The sequence below is a fragment of the Sciurus vulgaris genome (genome assembly GCF_902686455.1).
Source record: "Sciurus vulgaris genome assembly, chromosome: 13".
Taxonomy (NCBI): domain Eukaryota; kingdom Metazoa; phylum Chordata; class Mammalia; order Rodentia; family Sciuridae; genus Sciurus; species Sciurus vulgaris.
The window spans coordinates 18347737-18370388 of NC_136474.1; the positions used below are offsets into that span (position 1 = coordinate 18347737).

General features: G+C 47.6%; 2 pseudogenes across 2 annotated transcripts; both read left to right on the plus strand.

Annotated features, from left to right (window-relative positions):
- Positions 1-385: 385 nt before the first annotated feature.
- On the plus strand, positions 386-17351 carry LOC306642586 (kelch-like protein 36; annotated as a pseudogene). Its single transcript has 5 exons — positions 386-542; positions 7528-7958; positions 8264-8380; positions 15589-15747; positions 16269-17351. The product of its transcript is annotated as a kelch-like protein 36 (transcript).
- Positions 17352-18727: 1376 nt separating this feature from the next.
- LOC306642587 (transcriptional adapter 2-alpha-like) lies at positions 18728-20064 on the plus strand (annotated as a pseudogene). Its single transcript has one exon. The product of its transcript is annotated as a transcriptional adapter 2-alpha-like (transcript).
- Positions 20065-22652: the final 2588 nt, after the last annotated feature.

The following is a 22652-nucleotide window of genomic DNA, read 5'->3' on the forward strand; positions in this document are numbered from 1 at the left end:
CGGCCGAGGAGAGGCCGTCCCAACTCCACGGACCTCGACACCGGCCACCTCCCTGCAGACCCGACGCCGCTGCTCGCTCACCGCGGAAGCTCCGCTCAGCGCCGCGGTCACGGGCTGCCAGGGACGCCAACCCAGAGGCTCCGCGCTCGCACCGCCTTGGCGACCGTCCGCTCGCGTCCAGCACAGGAGGCGCAGGGCCGCGCGGGGCCTGGTCTGGGCGCCGCCCGCGTCCAGGTGAGAAGGAGCCGCCGGGCGACAGCGCCCGCGCGGACACGCGACCAGGAGGCCCGCCGCCCGGGAAGGAAGACCGGCGCACGACGGACCGGGGAGGGAGAGGCGCGCGCGTCCAGTACCTCTGGGCTGGGAACTGACTCTGGACGCCGCCATGGGAGCCAAACCGGCCGTTGAGGAACCGCCACCCGCGCTCGCGGGTCGCGTAGACCCGCAGGCAGCAGCAACCGACGCTGGACCGTTGGAAGGCAGCCTTCGAGACGCCACAGCGCCTCTGGCCAAGCCCGTGCGCATGCGCGAGGGCTGCGGCGGTAAGTGCGGAGCGCCTGCAGGTCGGGATGAAAGTGTGTCCAGGTCTGTGAGGTGTCGCCTGCGAGGTGGCTCCTCCTCGGGGAGCCTCGGGTGCTCCTTCTTCCAGCGAGTGCACCTAAACGACCGCCGTGATGTTCACTATTACACACGTGCCTTGCCTACATTGGAGACCGCCCTGGCTGCAGCGTTCCAAGCTCTCTACCCTGAAGCTCAGGCTGCTCAATGCGTCCATTTGATTCTTGTTCACTGTTCAGATGAGTGTGTGTTTTGCTCCTACTTCTTGTGTAGGTGCCATTAAAGAGCACTTCTGGCAAAGGATTTTTAGATCTGGGTAACACTCGAAAAATCCCATTCCTTTTTTTTCCTACTTCAGTTACTCTACTCAGACGTTAGTAGACGTGGAGAGGTCTCCTGGTCTTTAGGAATGAATGCGCAAACGCTTTCTTTCGATGTGTTTTTAAACCTTTAACCTAGGTCTGACGATGTTGACCAATTTCCTCAGACACTGTAATTGTATACTCTCCTTGTTTGTAACATATGGCATACTTTCATCTGGTACACATTTAAAATGCGTACCAGGGACACAATTGATATTGTAACATTGGAAAAGCATCCACTCCCTTCATGCTTATTTTGGGGATTAGGGTGATTAGTATGGCTTCCCCACAAAATACGATGTACAAGACATGTCATGTGTGCTACTGTCAAGGGCCACCCTGGGTGAAGACACAAAAGCTCTAAAGGAAGCAGACAGGGTTTTGCCATTCCTCCAAAGTTCACGGATTGGGTGTAAGAGCCTCTGTTTTGTGAAGCTGATCAGCCATGTTCACACATGTTTTGTGTTTTTCTTTGCTAAGCAATCAGTGTTAGCCTAGGGATTTACAATAATAAAGGTCAGATGGTAAAGTAGGACATATAACTGCTCCATTCCATGGCCAGTTGAGGGAAGTTGAATTTGGGCTAGTTGGAACATATGTATCCAACATTTTGACACAGTGCAAAACTCACTGTGAGCAGTTGAGGGATGAAGCCAGGGATAATGCACTTACTAATAGTATGCAAGGGTCTGGAATTTGATCTCGCACTCCCAAATCTTGCCACATCTCACTGGTCATGCCCAGCATTAAACCAAGCAAAGATGATTGGAAAAGTGTCAAAACAGAGGTACACCTGCCACTCCACTCTCCTGTAGATTTGAGAAACTATTTGAAAAACACCGAGAGGAACACACCCTTTGAATCCTGACTGAATGACGTGAAGGGAACTGGAGGTTCTTCCATACCCACAGAGCTCTTCATGGAATGTCGCCCAGCCCCACCCAGACCTGCTCCCTCGGACCCTCCCCCCAAGCGGAATGTTGACCTATCATTCCACTGGGGTTTACTTTCAAATTTTGCCCAGCTGCAGTTGGAACCTGAGCTGCTGCAACAGCCAGGTCACTCTTTGGGTCCTGTGTTGACATTTCCCATGCTGGAGACTGCAAGATGTACCCCTCGTCCTGGTCTACAGAAGGAGGTGAGCCTGGAGGGTCAGGGGCTTGCTATCTGAATGCCTGTCAACCCTTACATCCTTGGGAGTTTGAGTAGATGGCTTCCTCTGCAGGAGCACAAGTGGAGGAAGGAGAGGCCACTAGATGACACACTTGATGTGGCTGGGGAAGCCCAGGGAAGACTGTCAGTGCTCATGGGGTGGGGGCTCCTAGGACACAGATCAAGTCAACATGAGGGAGGGATACTAGGGGTAGGGGGAAGAAGAGAGACCAAGGGATTGATTCCTTGTAGTATTACACAGGTCACTGCATGGTAATTTGAGGGAGTCAGAGATGGTGGTCAGTTAGGGTTTCCTGGAGGGGAGAGGATGAGCCTGTGGACATTATTCAGACACATGGAAGCTGCCTGTGATACTATTCTGAGGGGTTTGACCCAAGGGTCTTGGATCATGAGTGGGCAGTGGAGAGGAATATTCTTAGCATGAAACCTTCCCAGTGGGGTTCTGGAGGACCACGTCTGCAGTGCAAATACAACTTTGTTGTGAGGCTGAGGGCACCCCAACTGCCACAGCCCAAGGCCCCTCACCCACTTCCTGCCCAGGAAATCTTCTCCTTCCATCGAGGCAGGATGTGTTCTTGATTTCTGAAGGGCAGGGAGGCCACAAAATCTCAACCAACATAGATTGGGACATCTGTGAAGTCTTCTGAATTGGCATCACTTTCACGGAAGGAGGAGGACGCTCAGCGCAGCTTGGTGTTGGCCATGCTCCGTGGCGTTGCCTCAGCCCTTCATTTGTGTCGGCAGAAAGACTTGGCTCATCTTCCTTGTTTGGTACTCCATGGAAAGTGGACACATGTGGGGTGTCCTTCGTTTAACAGGATCAGGTTTGAGGGTGACTGCATTCCTTTCAAGAGAGGAAGAATAGCACACAGTTGGGAAGGGGCCTACTGGTATTGTCATTTGAGTTCGGCAGGGGTCCTGATTAAAACATGTAGGTGTTGAGGTGTTGTGGGCCTTGTGTTCATTGACTAGGGTCAGCATGACGTCCTCGAGAACAGCGATGTGCTCCAGAGAAGCATGTCACACCTGACAGCTGGTAAAGGCTTGCTTGTCTGTGACACATTCCTTACTGTCACTGGGAGCTGAAAGGACAAGGACTACAGTATGGCTCAGTTTCCAGTCCCAATAAGAACATGATCAGTGGCTGTGAAAATCGGGAGTGCCCTAGTCACTGCCCATCCCATTGTCCTCAATGATCCTCAGAAGCCATTGCTGGTCATACCAGCAGAGCATCTCAGGGAACTCAATGTCTATCACACAGACCTCTTCCCTGGGAACAGAACTTCCTGACTCTCGGCAGGATCCAGTGAACACTGGGGACATTGCTGGTCACGATCTGTTCCCCCATAGTGTTTGATGCAGGAAGTGGGGGGAGAAGGATCCACATGCTGGGATGAACGTGCTCCTGGGTGAACTTCACAGTTCCTCAGGGTCTAGGTAGGGAGAGGTTTTACCCAGGTGACATTGGCTTGTGCAATCCTAGGGAAGAAGAGGAGGGATACACAAGGAGCATTGGCCAAAAGAAGGCTGAGGAGGTGATGGGCCAATAAACTGTGGAACCTGTCCCCTTCACTAATGACCTTGGAACACCTGCAAATGCCCTGGACAGGATCCCTTTCCTGCTGGTGAGCATGCGGAGGGCATGGTGCCACTGAGCGCAGTCAGATTCACTCATTTCAAGGGAGCTCCATGGGGGCCATTGGACTGTGTGCAAAGTATGATCAAGAGAGTCTCCGAGACAGGGAAAGCTGAGGTGCCATAATCTATAGAAAGCCTTTTGGAAGTCCCAGTGTATGGAAGGAGTCTTCTATGGGTATAGCTACTACTAATGTGATGTGAAATGAAATTCACTCAGGGATGTTTGCAAACTGCACAGTTTCCTTGCCCACAGGGCCCTGAGCTGTTCCCACTTGTCCTCAGATTCCCACTGACTAAGGAGCTGGGGGCCTCGATCCTGCTGACATTTCCCCTCCTCCACTCTCCCTTTTCTTTGCCTCCACAGCATCTGCATCAGAGCCCAAGCATGAACTTCAATCCTGGTGTTGCCATGTCTCCCTTTGGATGCCTGCCTTTCTTCCTGCTACCCCTGTGCCCACTCACCAGCCATTCCGGGAACTGCCCCTGGCACCATGGTTGACTGTACCCATCCCCCAGCATAACCTTCTGGTGCTGTCTGCTTACCCTGGACAACCACAGGTAGCTGAGCTCTTCACCTTTGAACAACATGGACCAGAACTCAAGCCAGCAGGCTGTCCTCACACTCACAACCTTGCCCACCCTCAGGGACGCCTCAACTGGAGGGCCAGGGGCCTTCTGTGGGTGTGAGGAGCATCCCACTCCTTTCCTCATAGCAGCTTCTGCCCAGGACCACTGTGCCTGCCTCGGCCAGTGGGGGACCTGGAACTATGGGGGCCCGGTCACCAGGGCCTTGCACCTCCAGCACCACTGTCTTCCCAATGGGTGTCCACCCACGGCCAGGTGGACGGTTTGGAGAGGGCACCCTGCCCACCTTCCACACTGCAGTGCCACCAGGTGCCTCGAGTGGACCTCAGAGCATGGAGGAAAACTTCAGCCACTGGCAGCGATTTCAGACCCTGGTCCACAGGCACCTGCCTCAGACTCCAGATGTGGAAACACTCTCCTGCTTCCTCGTGTCAGCACTATCCCAGGGTCCCCAAAATCCTCCTAGAACTCTGACACTAGGAAAAGAGTGGGATGTAAAAAGGAGGCTGGGATGTAGAGGACCAGGACGGAAGGCCCTGAGGTTGGGAGACAAACTGAGAGACCAAAACTGACAGCAATTTTTACCTGACACGGGAGGAAATGTGCCTCAACTCAGCTGCCCATCACAGCCCTGTGAGTGCGGGCAGTCTTGTTTCAAAGATCATCATCGTCACATGGAGGACTCAAGGTCAGAGCAGGTTCCTGGATAAACTTAGCCAGGATAGGAGGTTGGCTATCTCACTCCACATGCTGGTTCCCTCCCCCAGTCATTTCTCCTTCCAGCATGGACCTGACTGTTCCCAGCACAGAGGACGCCACTAGCATTAGTGGGGTCAGGGGTTCTGGTTCCAAGAGAGAGCTCCACAGACACCCAGCCACATTGTCCTTAACTCCTGACAAGGACGCTATGTTGATGCAGCACTCCTGGGGAAGCTCACTCTCTCTGGATCCAGGATGGTGATGTTCTTCTTGGCCCCACTTTGTAACCATGCTCCACGGCCATTGTGTGCACTGTCTCAGTCAGCTTGGGCTGCCATCAGGGTAGTTTAGAGCAGCGGGGTGAAACCACAGGCATTCATTTCTCACAGGTCTGCAGCCAGGAGGCCCAGATAAAGGGAGCGTGACCCACAGTGCCACCAGAGCTATCTCTTCCCCTTGTATGAAAAGGCTGCTGACTCACCAGTGTCCTCACATGACTGAGGTCACTTCAGAGTGTCCTCCTTCTCCTGGAAGACCACTAATGCCCTCACGAAGCCCCTCCCTCAGCATCTCATCTAACCCTCCTAAACACTAAAGCCAGTCTCCAAGTGCCCATCACATTGGGGGTTAGGACTTCAACAGTTGAAATTAGGAGGAAACAACAGCCAGCACATAACACACCACACCACTGAGGAGCCCAGGTAAAATCACACAGGCCATGGTGAACCTTGGTTTTAATGCTGGCATAAGTTACATTGTTCTAGGGCCCCAAGGCCAATATCTTTGACTTGAACATGATGGGGCAGATGTAAGAAAGGCAGGATGGTGTGTAGATCCAAGTAAGTTGAGAAGAGAGGGTGACCTTGTGGACCCTGACTGATCCTCATGAATTCTAGCCTGGTGCTTCAGTCCCTGGCCCAACTGGAGCTCACCACGACCATGGAGGAGGGCCTGTGTGGGTTGCATTAATGGCAGTGCACAAGCCACCTGGACCGCAACATCTTCTGAGACTGCACAAAAGTGGGTCAGGTTTCGGGGCCCAGAGCCAGGTGGTGGGGGATCATGGATTGCACAGCAGGGTCTGGTAGGGCCAGTCACATACCAATGTGTTGGCTCTGAGGCATTAGTTCTCCAAAGAGCACCTCACTCTAGCTCAGTGCTGGGCATTCTCTCTGCAATTGTCCCAGAAACTCCAGCCTCAATATTCCTGATTTCAACTCTGCCTTGAGGATCAGGATGAGGACGGGGAGGAATGACCAGTCCAGCCACATGGTGGCCTTCTACTTTGTAGGCACTGCAGAGTGGAAACATTCTGCTAGCCTCACACTGGACCCTGTCTGGGAACAGGCCCATCTTTATAGAGTGGGGTCCATCATAACTCAAAAGAGTGACCACTATTTCAACCTGATGATGCACAAGAGGGTGGAGTGTGTAGTGGGTGTTCAGGAGAACCCAGCACCTCAGATGCCTGAGGACACATCTCCCATCTCTATTGCCTTCCTCTAAGGAATCCCTGGTACTCTAACAAGTGAAAAGAAGAATAAGAAACAGCCCTCCTTGGAAGCAACCCCCTGTTCTCCATTTAGCAACCACTTTCACATGACCTCTCCTGTGCCTCTGTCTCCCAGCTGCTCCTTCCACGGATCATGGTCCCAGCAACACTGTGCCCAACCTGGGTAGGGACCCCTCGTGTTCCCTGATATGAATCACATCCCTGACCAGCTTCTTGCATTACCTGGTCTGTGGGGTTTGTGTTAGGGACAGGAGAGACCTGGAACCAGGGACACCTAGGGACCCTTCTGGGTCCCTCAGTCAGATTCCCTCAGTGCTACCTGAGGTAGTGTATCCCCAGAAGTTCGGTTCTTCCTTTGTGGCACCTCCCTCCTGGGCTGGCCCAGCCCACTCCAGCACACAGCTCCACATCCCTGCCACCAGCTCTACCTGGTATCGGCCTGGCACCTGCCTGGTTTGCCTGACCTGCTTCTCAGCTCAGCCTATGCTTTGCTTATCCAAACCCTGCCAAGGTTCATGGAGTTTGAGAAGGCAGAGGAGTTGGAGGACCCAAGGATGCTGATGTCAGCAGTCGTCCAGTGCCAACCTCCTCCTGTACCTCTGTGGTTTGATCTTCCAAGGCCCCCAGACCCTGAGACTGTCCAATAGGAAGGTAGAGTCCCAGTATTCCCACAGAAACCCATGATACTGACCAAGGGATGCCAAGGACCGAGAAAGGTTTTTGTCCCAAATAAGAACTTTTTGCTCACTGTAGGTTTTCAGGCTTGCAAGAACAGCCCAGTGGCACTTGAGGCCCCTCCCACCATTATTTTGAAGTGCCTATTGACCGGTCCAGCTTGAGAACACCTTTCTCTCCTCCACTGTCCAGAGAACCAACACACCATCTGCCCAGGATTTGGGTCTGTCGGGAGAGTGCATGAAATATCAGTGGTTCCAAATGTCCTCTCACTTGACCATCCTAGATGTTGTACCTGGTTCACTGTCACCTTCCTTGAGTCAGGTTGTCCTGGTGCATGGCACATCAGGTCAGGTCTCCTGACCCCTGTCTTCTATCACGTGTTTGGGATGAATTTGGAACCCCCAGGCATGTACATTTCTGGTCCACTGTGTCCCAGTGTGCGCCTCCAAAATGATCAGGCCTATGGCACATCCTGCCCACCCATTAGCAGCCAAATCCAAGGTGCCAGGAACCAAGGCACACGAGACCAAGGCACCGAGGAGATCCCACCTGAAGCCATCCAAGAGTACATGGACATCATGGATGAGCTATTTGGGCCTACTGACTTCGTCACATGGGAGCCCCCCTGCTTGTCCACTGGAGAGCCTGCAGCAAACCTGGGAGAGGAAGAACTGCTCCAAAACCTAGTAGAGGATGATTTATACCCAGGTGCAAGTGTCCTGAGCTACACTGACGAGGGCTTTGTCGAGAAGGTGGGATGGGCCGACAGTCATGGTGTCCACATGGCTTCAGGACCCACAGGATTGAGCTACATACATTAGATTCTCAGCATTGGGTGTGTCTGTGTGTGTGTGTGTGTGTGTGTGTGTGTGTGTGTGTGTGCACGCACATATGCAGGGGTGTACTTGTGAACTTGGGTATAGCGGTGGTCGGGATTCAACAACACCATGGTGCAACCCAGGATGGGTCATGCTTGCTTCCTGTTCTCCTAGAAGTCTTCCTGACTTGGGGCCATTTCCTCCCCAGGTCACTCACACTCTCTTCCTTCTCCTACCAGGTGGAGACCATGATAGACCCGCACTTCCTGGAAGAATTACTTTCCTCTGAACCACATATACATGTCATGGACATAACAAAAGAGCTGGAGCAGCAGGAGGAACTCACCGCTGACCAGGTAAAGAGGGGAAGGACGGTCTCCCAGCAGACCAGGGGCAGGAGGTACACTGGGTATGCAAGAGAAGCAGGGACACCTGAAAAACAAGTGCAGGGACTTTGGGGACCACAGAGACTTGTGAGAAACAAAAGGCAGCCAAGGACAAAGGAGCACCAGGTAGAACTAGGGAGGACGAGTCACCAGGTTACTGGGCCTTGGGGACAGACTCCAAATAGATAAGGCAGAGAGAGAGAGATGTGGTTGACTAGGAGGCACATAGACAGAAATGGAGTGGTTGCAGGTGCACAGGGGAGCCAGGGGCAGCAGGTTGATGAGAAAGGTACAGGACCCTGTTCACGTGACACACAGGACTCGTCTATCCCTATCTTGCCTCTGATACATGGCTCCGAGACTGTGACTGCACCAGGACAGAGGATGCAGGTGGGGAAGAAAAGGAAGGCAACAGGAAAATCACGGAGAGGCTCAGGGTATCACGCTGAATGGAAGCCCAGCAGGCTGGCCAGCAGATCCTATCTGTCTCTCTGAGAGCAAGACGGGTGACAGCTCCACATTGCATTTTCCATTGCAATATAATTGTCCCTGGTCCCTCTGGCCCTGGTCCCTGTGGCTCTTGTCTCGCATGAGGAAGCATTAGCCAGTGCCATGTCCTCCTGCAGCTGGTGCAGAAGCTCCTCTGCAGGTGACCCAAAGTCATGGTTTGTCCCAACAGGACTCAAGGTCTTCCAGTCCACATGCCAACCAAGGTGGGGAGAAACCTGAACATCACTCTGATCAAGGGGTCAGCACGCAGAACTGGACCACAGAGATGGTTTCCCAAGATGTGAAGAGGTGCAGGGCCACAGACCCAGTGTTGCTGGGTCCAAAGGACACTACTCTCCTGCCAAGCTCTCAAGGTCTTCCTCATTTTGGCTGTGTGTTCCAAACATCCTCCCCAAAATGGCACCTTCTCCTCCCTATACCTGGGGAACAAAGGTGTAGTGGGTCCCAGAAAGGCCACTTCCTCTGGGAAACAACATGGGACAGCCATCAGCTGCAGTGTGGACGATGCCCTCCAGAGCCTGGGCTTCCTCCTAGTCTACCAGCACCATCTGCTGCCTCGGGCAATGTCCCAGAGCCAGAACTCTCTCGTGGATCCCTTCTGCTCTGGAGAACAAGCACCCCAGGCCTCACCTGCTCAGACAGGTCTCCCCCGCCACCTGCTTCCAGCTGCCACGTGCAGGAAGCGAGCTCTCACTGGACATGCATGCAACGTGGAAATGGTACCCTGCTCCAGACCTGCCCTCCAGGTGGCTGCAGGGCAGGATCAGGATCTGGAGCAGGTTCAAATCTCACAGTCTCAGAAGAGGAATTGCAGGTCATTGGGAAACCAGACAAAAAGAGGCTCCGTGGAGAGTAGGGTTGGTGGGTGGCGTGGCCTCTGGTGTGGCCACCCCTCTGATGAGATCACTCCCTTGCTTCATTCCACACCCCAACAGTTCCACCTCACTCAGGACAGGTCCTGATGGTCCTCAGGAAAGCAAGGGAATGGGAGGATACTGGGAGTGTAGAACGTGGGGAGGGGGAGGGCTGAGGGAGCCTATTGAGTGGGGAGGAAGTGGGATGTTCAAGCCAGGTAGGATGTTGTGTCTTAATGGCCTGTGTTAGTGGGAATAAAGGCAGATTTGCAGGAAAAATCTTCTTGGGCTGCTGCTTCTGCCATGGTGTCTGTGCAGCTCCATGCAGTGAGAACTGAGAGGAGGAGGTAACTGGAGATGCCGGGCCCCAGGTTCACCAGTGCCCATCCTCTGGGTCAACCCTCCACGTATGGACTGGTCCTTCCTCTGATCCTGGGAGAAAACAGACAACACATTCCCAAAACTCCACACATCACCACATTGGAAAGGCATCCCTTGGTTAGGGGATCTTCTCTGTGCACCCCTTAATGATCTCTGTCCCTTCAAAATCTCTTACCAATCATCTGAAGGCCAGACATGAAGAGGAATCACAAAGAGGCAACGCACATCTCCATTGGTGTTTGCAGCTCTGAGGTCTGCGGACTGACTGCTGGCTCAGATCTTAGTGTTAGTAGCCACGAGATTGAATGTCAGCGACCCTCAGCTCCTAGTAGTAACAGCTCCCCTGTTGTCTTCCTGGGAGCAGTAGGCAGCTCCTTCCACCAGTTCCCTGGCCCTCAGCAGTCAGCCTGACCTAGCAGCTCCTGCAGCTGTCCTTTGTTATGGGTCACTCTCTGTGCTTGATGCTCTCAGACTGACCTGCCCATTCTGCCAGATTGTAGTGAAGCCAACCTGACCTGCTCTAGCTGAGATGAAAGTCATGAATGTACAAACTGTACCCATCCCTGAGAGACTTCATTAGGACCCTGGCTGCACTAAAATGGGAAGTGGTACAGGGACTGTTTACATAAGGAGATGGGGAAGGAATCTCATTTGAATTAAAAAGGTGGACTTAAGCATGCATGGTGTCCGTCCAGATACCTGCAGTGTTTCTGCTTAGGCACGGACAGAGGAGGGTTTCCATGCACTCCAGACTGGGAACCCCTGAAGGGCCCCAAAGGGGTGGCGTCATCTGGGGTTGACCTGCTATGGAACCAAAAGGCTCCGAGTGACGGTGGGGTGTCTGTGGCAGCCATCGTCATCACAGAGAAGGGCACAATTCTATGTAAAGTACATTTTGAGAACTTTGGGACCTTGTGTCCCATTTAATGGAGACCTGCTTCTGAGCCTGCCACCCCTGCCCTGTGTCCTTATCTGGTTGCTAGAAGTAACCACAGAATGATATATGCCTTTGAACCCAGCTTTTTCTCCTCCCATGATTGATGCTGGACAGTGAGATTGATTCAATCCCAGATTGGCCAAGGTCTTCCTTAGGAGGTGGCCTATAAGAAGACCAGGCCTGGCTTCTAGGGAGGGAGTCACAGAACAGCAGGGAACTGTCCACTGACAACTCCAGCCACACGCTCTCCTCTCACTAATGGAATTCTGTGCTTTGTGACGGTGACCACAGGGCCTGGATCCTTGTGGATGCCCGATGTCAGCTGCACATTTATGGAAACTCAGGTGAAGAATCTCTTCCTGGTCCCTGTGCACTGGACAGGATTGGGCAGCATCTCTTCTTTCCTGGCATCTTGGCCAGGATGTGCCATGCCAGCCAAGCACCTGAGGTGTGGTCTGCTAACATCCTACAAGTTTTGCTTTAGGTCATTCCAAAATCCTTCAGAAAGACATTCTCGAAGCACACATCATTCATCAAATATTAGAATTCTAAGGTTTTCAGAGATTTTTTGTGGACCTTGACTCCATATCAGCAAGAAATTCACAGACATAGCCAAGGAGGGCAGTCCTGAGGGAAGGGGTCTCCAGAGATGCTCTAACACAGGGGGCAGTTAGGAGAAGCTGTATGTAGGAAGTGCCATAAAAGAAGACTTAGGGGTGTGGAGTGGGTAGGAGCCCTCCTGGGTAGAGAGCTGTGTGAACAAACCATGAAGGTTCTCGAGTCTCTTCAGTCAGAAGGAAGCTACAATTTTGTGTACTCTTTCTTTGTGTAAGAAATCTGTGAGACCACTTACCACCAAGTGGAAAAGAAACCCTGAGTGAGGGGGCACACTAGAGTTGATAAGGCCAGGGGATGGGTCAGAGGGAGACACTGGAAGAGATGACTGATATATGAGTTAGCTTTTTGTCACTGTGATAAAATGCCTGAGAAAGTCCAGTTAAAAAGAAGAAAGTTTACCTTGGCTCATGGTGTCACAGGTTAGTACTTCTGTTACATGGTCACTTAGCCACACTGGTTCAGGCCAGTGGGGGAACAGTACACTCTGGCAGGAGCACATGGTTGGGGAGTCCTTTTCATCTCAAGGCATCAGGGAAGCAAACTGGGGGATATGGTTTCAACCTTGCATCAAGAGCACACCTTCATGACCTAACTGATTTCCAATAGGCTCTGTTGCTTACAGCTTCTGCCATTTCCTGATGGTGCCAGAAGCCAGCACCAAAGTCTTCAGCACATGAACCTTTGGGACACATTTAAGATCCAGACCATAACACTGGTTTTGAGCCACAGCTCCTCCTATGTAGGTAAAAAAATGTTTGATGTGAGGTGCCCAACAGTACCCATCCTGCACTTGGATTCTCAGCTTCTCCAGTTCTAGGAGGTGGTGGGAAGCCCTGCATCCTGAGGTTGTGAGTCCAGTGTTCATCAGCCTGGAGGAAGGGAGGAGGGAAAGCTGCCTGGAATCGGGGCTGGAGGAGGGGACCAGAGCCGTGGGATGGGGATACAGGGAGATGCTGGCCCCAGAGTCAGAGATGCTGCTGATAATGGGCCCTTCCTCCTCCAGCACGTCCCAGGCACCACAGGACTACCAGGTCCTACTGGGGAACACCCAGCTGTACCAGCGAACCCAGCACATGAGGAAGATGCTCCTGACCTGGCAATTCACCCATCCACATTTTGAGAAGTTCCATCCCTTCCGGAGTGACTATTCCATGTGGCAGCCGCTCCTACCTGTGAACTTCACACCCTTTGTCTTCCTGCCTGCCTCCCTCCTACAGACATGCAGCTGCCCAGTCACTCGTTCCATTGGAGAACTGGCTGGGAAGGCTCTCTGAGGACAGGGAGGGGGCATGGGAGAGGCAGGAAGGAGAGGAAGGCAATGCCATGCAAGAGCTCATGGGTGGCTTCTGAAGCCTCTGCACTTCCTACTCTTCCCCACTGTTCCTCATTTCCATGCTCTCAGGTGAGGACTGGCCAGTGCCACATCCCTTTAGTCTGAAAATATGTGATTCCATGGCTGCTGAATTCCATGTGGCCCTGGCCCTGAAACCCCAGGGGTCCTGGACATTTGGAATCAAGAGAACAGTTGCTTTATGTCTTTGTATCTTTTCATTCGAAGAGTGTAATTAGTCCCGGATTTGAGATGCTTTGCATGAACTCGAAGCCTGTGCTTGGGGGCTGTCCCATTTTAGGTTGTTAGTGAGGTTTCCATTGCTGTAAAAAACACCAGAGATAATCAACTGAAAAGGAGGGAATTCTTATGAGGGCTCATGGTTTCTGAAGTTACATCCCATTGTCAGTTGGCCCCATTGCCTTGGTCCCATAGCAAAGCAGCCCACGGTGGCAGGAGCACATCATGCAGCAGTGATGCCCAGGAAGCACACAGCAAGAGGAGGGGCCAGGCTCCTGACTTCCCCTTTAAGGGCACACCTCCTGACCTCTCCTTTAAGGGCATGCCCTGACCTCACCTTCTCCAACTGTGCCCAACTTCCTGTGGTTTCCAGCACCTCCCAGTAGTGCCACAGGTTGGGGCCAAGCCTTAAATACATGGGCCTCTCGGGACCTTGGGAAGGTGCTTGGGAACAGAGGTAAGAATGTAACACATGGCTACAGTGACGCATCCTCATCAATGTTTATAGCAACTCACCTCACAATAGCTACACTATGGAACCAACCCGGGTGCCCTTCAACAGATGAATGGATGAAGAGAATGTGGTACATATACACAAGGGAATATTACTCAGCCTTAAAGAAGAATGAATCTATGGCATTTGCTGGTAAATCAATGGAAGGATCTATAGAATATCATGCTAAGTGAAATAATCCAATCTCAAAAACCAAACTCTGCATGTTTTCTCTGAGAAACGGATGCTGATCCACAGTGGGGGTTTGGTAGTAAAGAAAGCAGAAACTTTGGAGAGACAGGCATTATTACTCCATATACGTGTATGAGAAGAATTTTTTTCAATTAGAAAATAAGAATGAGAAAAATTCTGAAGAAGAAAAGACACATGATGTCTGATCCCACAGCCCACATAATGAAGTCAGAATGATCACGACTTGGGAATGTTTAATGTCTCTGACCTCACCCAGCTCTTATTTGTCCACTTCATGTTCACGCCAGGTGAACTGAATAGTGGAGAAAGCTTTGGTGGTTCTTGTTGCACTTTCAGAGCAAAAGAAGAGAATTGTAAGCAGAGACTTTTGCATGGGAAGATGTAATAAGAAAGGATTGCTTGTGGTTTGGGCAAAGCCTTCTGCTGCACTTTCAAGGGGACAAAGAACGAGAGAGATTTGTGATTATCTGTGGGTCAGCATCTGTTTCAGTGTTTCTCAACAGAGACAGATTCTGGCAAAGATGCTGGACAGGGAGTCTGGACTGATCCCCAGCACAGCTGAGGCCTGCCTGAGCAGGTGGCTTGATGAGAGGACAAGGCCTGGCTTCTAGGGAAAGGGGTCGCAGCACCCTGGGGAATCTTCAAGTGACCCTCCACTGACTGGTGCAAAAATCTCATGGCAGAGTGTTCCTGCTTCTTGTCTCCTGTAACATTGCTCATATTCTTTCATTTATTCAAAAGATTGAGTCATCGAATACTTTTCCACATTATCATTTTGAATGACTTGTTATCTGTTCCTTCAATTAAGATCCCAGACTGGAAGTGCTGATTTCCCTTCACCTGCTCCTGCTCTCATCGTTGATGCAGGTTTCTGACCTATCTCATGTTCAGGCTCACTGGAGAACTTCTTTCAGAATTTCTTTCAAGACACACGAGCTGCACAAGTGATAAGTTCCCATTGGCAATCTACTCCTAGTTTATCTTGAAAAAGTTTTACTTGGTGAGCCCCAGAGGCCGCAGTTCTTAGGGCCTAAGGAGAGAAGATACCTTGCACAGACCTGGGCTCCACCAGGTCGAGCCAGAGAAGCATGTCTGCGGGTCGCTGGCACCCAATGTGCAGGCTGCCCATACATCCAGGAGGCACTGGAGCCAGGAGCCGCCTGTCAGGCTGCAGCCTGAGTGTTACCAGGACCACCAAGCGGAGAAACCAGGACAAGCAAACCGTACCATGGCAATTGAGTGAATTTGGAAAATGTTTGAAGTTTAGTGGCTGCTTTTACGGTCTGTCTTCTTACCTTAAAACACAAAAAGATAAATGGGATGCTTGAGCCGAGAGCTTTATTAAATGAACAGTGTTACAAATGGCTTCAGAATCTACGAACGGGAAAGAAGTTAAGAATCACTTCACCAGGCTGGGGTTGTGTCTCAGTGTGGAGCGCTTGCCTCGCATGTGTGGGGCGCTGGGTTTGAGCCGCAGCACCACATAAAAATAAATAAATAAATAAATAAATAAATAAATAAATAAATAAATACGTACTGTGTCTATCTACAACTGAAAAAAATTTTAAAAAAATAAAAAATAAAAAGAATCACTTCCCTAAGGGGAAAAGTCAGCAGCACCAGCAAATGTAGAATAGATATTCAGGTAATGATTGTGATGAAGAAGATTCCTTTATTTTGAACCACATGAAGCTTGGAAAGATTTTCATGGTTCTCTTCTTCGATTTTATGAAAATGGAGAATTCTGAAGTCACACTAAATGTTGACTCAAAGCTAATCTCTCCAGCTGGTATTGGCTCGTGTTAGCCCCTATTTCAGAGCCATGTCTTTCTCTGAAATGGTTGAAGCACAACAAGCACTGATTGAGATCAGAGGTTTTGATGGTGATGGTGATGCAATAGAAGGCTTGGTAACGTTTGTCTAGTCTTCACGCCTCACTTTGTTAACAATGCCCAGCTTCTCTTAAATGCAGCCTGTATTCTGCAGGTGGAACTGGTCCCTAGAGCTTGTTGTGAATACATGAAATTACATTTTCATCCCTCTAATTGCCTGGCAGTAAGAGCCTTTGCTGAAAGTCACAACTGAAGAGACTTAGTGGACATGGTGGATCAATATGCCTGTGAACGTTTTACTGAAGTTGTGGAATGTGAAGCACCTCCATACGCTTTTGTCCTCTATTTATTTAAATATTGAAAATGAAAAGCAGGTCTACAGTGTGGCCATCAAGTGACCTTGCCAGTCCTCAACATCGTTCCAAATGGTTGGATGAAACGCTGGCACAGGTTCATCTGAAATTATTACCTGTTGATTTTCTTATGGATGTTGTGGCAAAAGAGCAGATTGTCAAGCAGAATCTAAAATGTAGAGATTTATTGGATAAAACAAGAAACTACCACCTTCATTTGAGTAGCAGAGCAGTACCTGACTATAAATATGCAGGTCAGACTACCCCAAGGAAGCATACTGCTGATGTGCTGCTTTGTGTAGGTGGTTGAGGTGGATCTAGTGACCCCTTTTTCAGTATTGAATGCTATTCTATCAACAAAAAACGTTCATTCTTTGGACCAGAAATGAATAGCCAAAGGCGACATATGGGTGAAATCTCTGTGGAAGATTAAGTGTATGCAGTCGGTGGACATGATGGAAATGAACATTTAGGCAGCATGGAGATGTTTGATCCTCTCACTAATAAATGGATGATGAAGGCATCAATGAACACAAAGAGGCAAGGAATTGCCTTGGCTTCCTTAGGAGGACCAATTTATGCAATTGGAGGATTAGATGATAATACTTCAATGATGTGGACAGATATGAAATAGAATCTGATCAATGGAGTACAGTGGCACCAAAGAATACTCCCCTTGGAAGAGTTGACTCTGTGGCTCTAATAAACTATCTTTATGCAGTAGGTGGCAATGATGGGGTGACTTCTTTATCTATTGTAGAGATATATGATCCACATCTGGATAAGTGGATAGAAGTTAAAGAAATGGCTCAATGAAGAGCAGGCAATGGACTTAGTGAGCTTCATGGTTGCTTATGTGTTATTGGTGGTTTTGTTGATACTTCTCCTCTTAGCAACATGACCCTTGAAGCAACAAGTGGGATTATGTGGCAGTACTTACTACTCCCAGGGGTGGAGTAGGGATTGCAACAGATATGGGAAAAATCTTTGTAGTTGGTGGTCATAATGGCAATGCATATTTAATACAGTAGAAGCATTTGATCTGGTGCTGAATAGGTGGAAACTTGTTGCATCTGTATGTCACTGCAGAGCTTGAGCAGGCATAGCTACATGTGCCTGTTTAAGTAACCAGATTTGAGGTGTGGGTCATGAATCCAATAATGTGGTTAACTGTATGTGATTTGAGTTCTAGCCACCAACAGTTTAATCAGAAATCTTGATAGGCAAGAAAAACAACTAAGATTTGGATAAAGATCCCCTTTGAATTTTAACTATATCTAGAGTCTTATTTAAAGGTTAACTGTTGTGTTATGAATAAGTACAACTTTTGGAATGATAGCTGAAGAATTACTAATCATAAAGTTAAATTTCATACTTTATACTTTAGCAAATGACTTAGGGAAGGAAGATAGTCTAACTTGAAACCATATCTACTCTGGAAGATGTTTATAGTAGTGCCAAAAGCTTGAAAAATCTCTTAGGATGAATCAAAATGTAATTGGTTGAGTTAAATTTCCTTTTGCCTAAAAGTATTAACCTTAGGTAGTGTGAGTTTTTCTGTTCATCTACACAATATGAGATCTGTTCCACTTGAAGATCACATCTACTTGATGCTGATGAATTTATGCCTTGCTTTTTTTATAGGTGTTGATTTTTCAATTTCTTGGATATTTACAAAAGTAGAAAATGTTTTTTGTCTTTTTAAGTACCACTTATCTCTATTGTTGGAAGAGATTACAGTTTGATTGCTAGGATGCTAAAAGACTTAGCTGTGTGAATTCCATTCGTAAGAGCTTACAGTTTTGTTTTGTTTTGTTTTGTTTTGCTCTCCCATCTCATGCAAAAAGTGAACCACAGGAACTATTTGAGAAGACTTTAGATCTAATATTATTCTACTGCCCAGTTGTGAGACCTTGAGGAGTGGTATAGGTTAAATGACTTCTCAGTAAAGGATCTGAAAATATCTTTAACTTTCTTCTTTGGTTTTATTTTGAACCCAGGATTTATTATCTTCCTCTTTTATTATTTGCAAACTTCCTGGTTTTTCTAATTGCACAGATCTGAATTTATTTATTTTCAGAAAATAAATGCATTTTTCTTTTACAAAAATCCTTTAAAAACTGTAGTTGGTTGATTAGTACAAGTCCATCATTAACCAATAAAACATGTTATTGGGCTGGGTGCATGACTGGTGGCTACTTGGAGCAGAGGTTGCAGACATGGTGATGGGGACGTCAAGCTTTGTGTTGTATTGGATATTGTGTTGTAGCAAACAGCTCCAAATTCTTCTGGTTTTACACAAGTGCATTTTTTTTACTCAAGGTAGAGTGGAACCCAAGTTGGGGCTACTAGAAGAGAGGAAATTGGAAGGTGTCTTTGCATTCGTAATACATTCTTTCATACAAGACAAGCAAGAGCGCCCCTGAATGAGAAGAAAGGAAGTGGCAGGAAAGATTTTTGAGGACTTGTTTCCACCCACATACCTTTGGTTGTCAGTTTTGAGACCTTGAAGAAGCTCTGCACAGGGGAAGATAAAAGCAGCAGTCTTCACCAATTAGGGAATGGACCATTTGGATTCCTTTAGCAGTGATCCATCTGATAAGCCACCTTGCAGAGGCTGTTCCTCCTACCTCATGGAGCCTTATATTAAGTGTGCTGAATGTGGGCCACTTCCTTTTATTCTCTGCTTGCAGTGTTTCACTCAAGGATTTGAATACAAGAAACATCAAAGCGATCATACTTACAAAACAATGACTTCTGACTTTCCAGTTCTTGACCCCAGCTGGACTGCTCAAGAAGAAATGGTGCTTTTAGAAGCTGTGATGGATTATGGCTTTGGAAATTGGCAGGAAGTAGCTAACCAGATATGCACCAAGACCAAGGAGGAGTGTGAGAAACACTACATGAAACATTTCATCAATAATCTTCTGTTTGCATCTACCCTGCTAAACCTGAAACAAGCAGAGGAGGCAAACTCTGCAGATTCAGCCATTCCATTTCACTCTGAAGATGATCCTCCTCAACATACCTTTGACTCCTTGTTTTCTCAGGACACGGCAGGATACATGCCAGCTCGAGCAGATTTCATTGAGGAGTTTGACAATTATGCAGATTGGAGCTTGAGAGACATTGATTTTGTTGAAGATGACTCGGACATTTTACACACTCTGAAGATTGCTGTGGTGAATATTTATCATTTGAGGTTAAAGGAGAGACAATTATGAAAAAAAATTGTAAGAGATCATGGATTAATCAGCCTTAGAAAGTTTCAATTAGCGGAATGGCATTATTCTAAAGAGATTCAAGACTTTTATGAAACAATGAGGTAATTTGCAAGGATTGTGGGTCCAATGGAACATGATAAGATCATTGAAAGTCATATATTGGAACTTGAACTTTGAAGGGAAATCAAAAGGCTCCAGGAATATAGGACAGCAGGCATTACCAATTTTTTTAGCACTGGGATGTACAATCACCTAAAGAAGGAAAGAGAAGAAGAGCGCCTTAAACTCACCATGCTCTCTGAAATTCTCCAGTACATCCAGGACAGTAGTGCATGCCAACAGTGGCTCCATAGGCAGGCTGACATTGATTCTGGGCTGACTCCTTCCATTTCAATGGCTTCAAATTCAGGTAGAGGGAGTGCACCACTCTTAAATCTCATTGGCCTCCCTGGCACGGAAAACCTGAATGAAAAAGAAAAGGAGTTCTGTCAAATGGTGAGGTTAGTTCCTGGAACCGATTTAGAATACAAATCTGCTCTTTTGAACAGATGTAACAAGCGAGGAGGCTTGAGACCGGCACAGGCAAGAGCACTCATCAAGATAGATGTGAACAAAACCCGGAAAATCTATGATTTTCTCAACCGAAAAAGATACATCACTAAAAGTTGAGGCTCTAAGAGCTTGGAATCACAAGGCAGAAGTTTGGAATGTGGTGGGTCAAATGACAGTGTAGGCACCCTGAAGATTTGATTTTCATCTGACTTATCATTTTATAAAGGGGAAGGACAAAGGAAACCTTTGGTTGTATTAATGTCTGCTTTCTTCCCTAACCTGCTTTAAAGCACTCCTGTGTTGGTATTGTGCTGCAGAGTTATGTGCTAGATAAACTATTATTAAATGTGAGTGGGCATTTATTGCTAACACTTCTTGAACTAAAACAAGAACCATACTACCTCACATCACAGTGGTGGTAGAAATAGAACCAAAACAAACCACAGTATTTACTCCCAGGAGTTCAGCTCAGAACCTTGTAGTTGGGAGCTATTTGCCGATTATCTGTTTTGCCTTCAGACATTGCAGAGAGACTGGAAATAAAGAGAAAGGTTTAAGAGCATGAGAAAGTTCTCTCTTCTAAGGATTTTTTAAGCTGACAACTTACGTATATGAGCAAACAGGAGGAAAATCTTATTGTGATGTTCTTGTCCCAAACTGCATCTCTAATGTCTGACTTTGTACTCCACTGTCTGGTGGTCTGATCTGTAGTAGACTTTTTTTAATTATAAACAAATGGGATACATGTTGTTTCTCTGTTTGTACATGGCATAAAGGCATAACATTTGTGTAATCATAAATTTACATAGGGTAATATTGTTTGATTCATTCTGTTATTTTTCCCTTCCCCCCACCTCTCCCACCCCTCTTTTCCCTCTATACAGTTCCTCCTTCCTACATTCTTGCCCCCCTCCCTAACCCTAACTCTCACCCTAACACTAACCTCTCCCACTCCCCATTATGTGTCATCATCCACTTATCAGCGATACCATTCGTCCTTTGGTTTTTTGAGATTGGTTTATATCACTTAGCATGATATTCTCCAATTTCATCCATCTGTCAGCAAATGCCATAATTTTATCATTCATTATGGCTGAGTAATAATCCATTGTATATATATACCACAGTTTCTTTATCCATTCATCAATTGAAGGACATCTAGATTGGTTCCACAATCTGGCTATTGTGAATTGAGCAGCTATGAACATTGATGTGGCTGTATCTCTGTAGTATGCTGATTTTAAGCCCTTTGGATATAGGCCAAGGAGTGGGATAGCTGGATCAAATGGTGGTTCCATTCCAAGTTTTCTAAGGAATCTCCACACTGCTTTCCAGAGTGGCTGCACTAATTTGCAGCCCCACCAGCAATGTATAAGTGTACCTTTCTCCCCACATCCTCGCCAACACCTGTTGTTGCTTGTATTCTTGATAATCGCCATTCTAATTGGGGTGAGATGGAATCTTAGGGTGGTTTTGATTTGCATTTCTCTTATTACTAGAGATGTTGAACATTTTTCTATGTGTTTGTTGATTGCTTGTAGATTGTCTTCTGTGAAGTGTCTATTCATATCCTTAGCCCATTTATTAATTGGGTTATTTGTATTCTTGGTGTAAAGTTTTTTGAGTTCTTTATGGGTTCTGGAGATTAGTGCTCTATCTGAAGTATGATTGGCAAAGATTTTCAACCACTCTGTAGACTCTTTCTTTGCATTGCTGATAGTTTCCTTTGCTGAGAGAAAGCTTTTTAGTTTGAATCTATCCCAGTTATTGATTCTTGCTTTTATTTCTTGTGCTATGGGAGTCCTGTTGAGGAAGTCTGGTGCTAAGCCGACATTTTGAAGATCTGGACCTACTTTTTTTCTATAATATGCAGGGTCTCTGATCTGATTCCGAGGTCCTTAATCCATTCTGAGTTTAGTTCCGTGCATGGTGACAGATACGGGTTTAGTTTCATTCTGTTGCATATGGATTTCCAATTCTCCCAGCACCATTTGTTGAAGAGGCTATCTTTTCTCCATTTGCATATTTTTGGCCCCTTTGTCTAGTATGAGAAAATTGTATTTATTTGGGTTTGTGTCCATGTCCTCTATTCTGTACCATTGATCTACCTTTCTATTTTGGTACCAATACCGTGCCGTTTTTGTTACTATTGCTTTGTAAGAGTTGAAGATCTGGTATTGCGATACCCCCTCCTTTGCACTTTCTGCTGAGGATTGCTTTAGCTATTCTGGGTTTCTTATTCTTCCAGATGAATTTCATAATTGCTTGCTCTATTTCTGTAAGGTACGTCATTGGGATTTTAATTGGAATTGCATTGAATCTGTATAGCACTTCTGGTAGTATGGCCATTTTGACAATATTAATTCTGCCTATCCAAGAACATGGGAGATCTTTCCATCTTCTAAGGTTTTCTTTAATTTCTTTCTTTAGTGTTCTGTAGTTCTCATTGTAGAGGTCTTTCACCTCTTTTGTGAGATTGATTCCCAAGTATTTTATTTTTTTTGAAGCTATTGTGAATGGGGTAGTTTTCCTAACTTCTCTTTCTGAAGATTCATCACTTATGTATAAAAATGCATTAGATTTATGTGCATTGATCTTATATCCCGCTACTTTACTGAATTCACCTATGAGTTCTAAAAGTTTTCTGGTGGAATTTCCTGGTTCCTCTAAATATATAATCATGTCATCAGCGAACAGGGATAGTT